Below are 2,140 nucleotides of genomic sequence, written 5' to 3' on the forward strand. Positions count from 1 at the left end.
GGAAGACAGCATGGGAGCACTCATCTACAAGTCAAGGAGCACCAAGAATTGCCCTGAGCTACCAGAAGGAAGCATCCTCTCTAAGCCTACAAAAGGGAGAACAGCTCTGCCAGGGCCCTGCATTTAGACTCATAGGCCCCAGAATTGTGAGAAAATAAATGTCTGTCCTGATGGCCATCCTAGGAAACTAGGACAGCATGAAATGACACCGTGGCTGCAACAACGGGCTCAAATCTAAGAACAATTGTGGGTATGGGACAGGACTGGCCATGTTTTGTTCTGTTGTACAGGTTGTTAGGCGCCAGAATCAACTCCATGGCTCAGAACTGGGCTATAGCTGAAATGTAGACCTGAGTCTTAGATGACAATATTTCCTGGGTGTATAGATTCCGAGTTCTAACATATCAATCTTGCCTCACCCTTGACAACCAGAACAAGGATTTTCCACTACAGATAGCCTTCTGCTCTTCTTTGATCTCTCTTTTTCAAAGACCAGCGATGGCTTTCTCTGATTGAAGAGAGACTGGACAGGAAGGGAAAGGGAGGAGACTGATGGCAGTGGTGAGTCATGGTCCAGTCATGAGAGCTGGATCAAGAGTGGCCAAACAAAAATCCAACCCACTGCCATCGAGTCCATTTCAACTCACGTTGACCCTGTAGGACCGACCCTAGAGCCTTAGTGCTTCCAAGACTGTCAGTCCTTACAGAAGCAGGCAGAACCCCCTTTCTTCTGTGAAGTGCCTGGTGGGTTGAAATCACCAACCTGTTGGGGATGTAGGGACCTAGATGAAATAATGAGAAAGGCAGGGAATTGGAAGGGAGGAACACAAAGGTTGTTCCAGGAGATGAGAGGACCTGAGAGGGGACTTGGCAGTCAGAACGTGCCTGCACCATTGAGATGAGCATTGAACACAGACTTAATTTTTACTCAGGGTATCCCTCCATACGACACCTCATTTCACGTTGCAGGGTTCCCCAGCCTGTACAGTGCTGGTTGGATACAGATGAAGGGGCGTTTAGAATCTATGAAGACGTGGTCTCAGCAGAACTCTGGCCAGACTTCTCCTCCTGTGTGATTTTTGAGTGTGGTTTTAGCTGGTCAGACGCCAAGCTGAGTTGTGCTTGATTTCCTGCATTTGTCCAGCCTCCCTGCTGAGCTTTTAAAAGATGAATCTTAAATTAGCCCAAGCCAGTTTCTGCTACTTGCCGAATTCAATCCTTATTAATACAACTATTAGAACACACACACACACCGAATATATTAATGTATAAGCTGGGGTTTTCCAGCACATTTTTAATGCAGTTTTTGTGGTAAAATTAGGTGCCTCCGCTGATATTTGGGTCAGCTTACACTCAAGTATATAGGTGTATATATTTTTTTTCCAAAAATCAACATATATACAACTATGCCTGATACAATCGATGTATGGATTGTAATTAGAGTTGTAAGATCCCCCAATAAAATGATCTTTTAATAAAAAAACAAGAAATAACCCAAATCAAAAATTTAAGATAAATTAACATTTCCATGATTTAGGATAAAGCAAAAGCCACCTCTTTATCTTGATGCATCTATTCAATTGACTGTGCCTTCTGTAACTATTTGAGTTCCCAAATGTCACTTAAATCTTTTCCTGCATGCCCGTAGGAAGCCTCTGTAGCCTTTTCTGGGTAGGAATTCCAGTTTCCCTGAATTCTTCTCTTTCTTTCAGGCATTCCATTTTGCGCTCTTCCTACAAAGCTGGATCAGTGTAGTAAGCTTTCCGTGTAGAATTTTCTTTCTGGTATTCTTCAAACATTTGTAAAATCTCGAATTTGTTCAGAACAGCTCTTTCTGGCCTTCTCTCTCATTGTTTTCAGGATTAAAACATCTTTTATAACACATCTGAGCTGCTCTTCTGCAGGGTAGAACCCCATCTGGGTGGGTCAGGGGACCCAGGGGTGGGGAGGGGAGGATCAGGGCCTAATTTTGACTTTGAAGGTGTACATTTCTCTGTGGCCCCAAAGGCCTGGATCCGTCCACAAAGTCTTAAAATACAGGTAACCCTGATATTTGGTTTCTGGTTTTAGCTTTTACCCTCCTTAAACACAAATGTTGTCCCCAAGGATGATCAATCATAGAGATTTAGTGAACAATTTC

The 2,140-nt window shown here is 43.5% G+C and overlaps 1 pseudogene; it reads right to left on the bottom strand.

Annotated features, from left to right (window-relative positions):
- Positions 1–1,622: 1,622 nt before the first annotated feature.
- On the bottom strand, positions 1,623–1,917 carry LOC142458555 (COX assembly mitochondrial protein homolog pseudogene; annotated as a pseudogene).
- Positions 1,918–2,140: the final 223 nt, after the last annotated feature.

This window comes from Tenrec ecaudatus, chromosome 10, assembly GCF_050624435.1.
Source record: "Tenrec ecaudatus isolate mTenEca1 chromosome 10, mTenEca1.hap1, whole genome shotgun sequence".
Taxonomy (NCBI): Eukaryota; Metazoa; Chordata; class Mammalia; order Afrosoricida; family Tenrecidae; genus Tenrec; species Tenrec ecaudatus.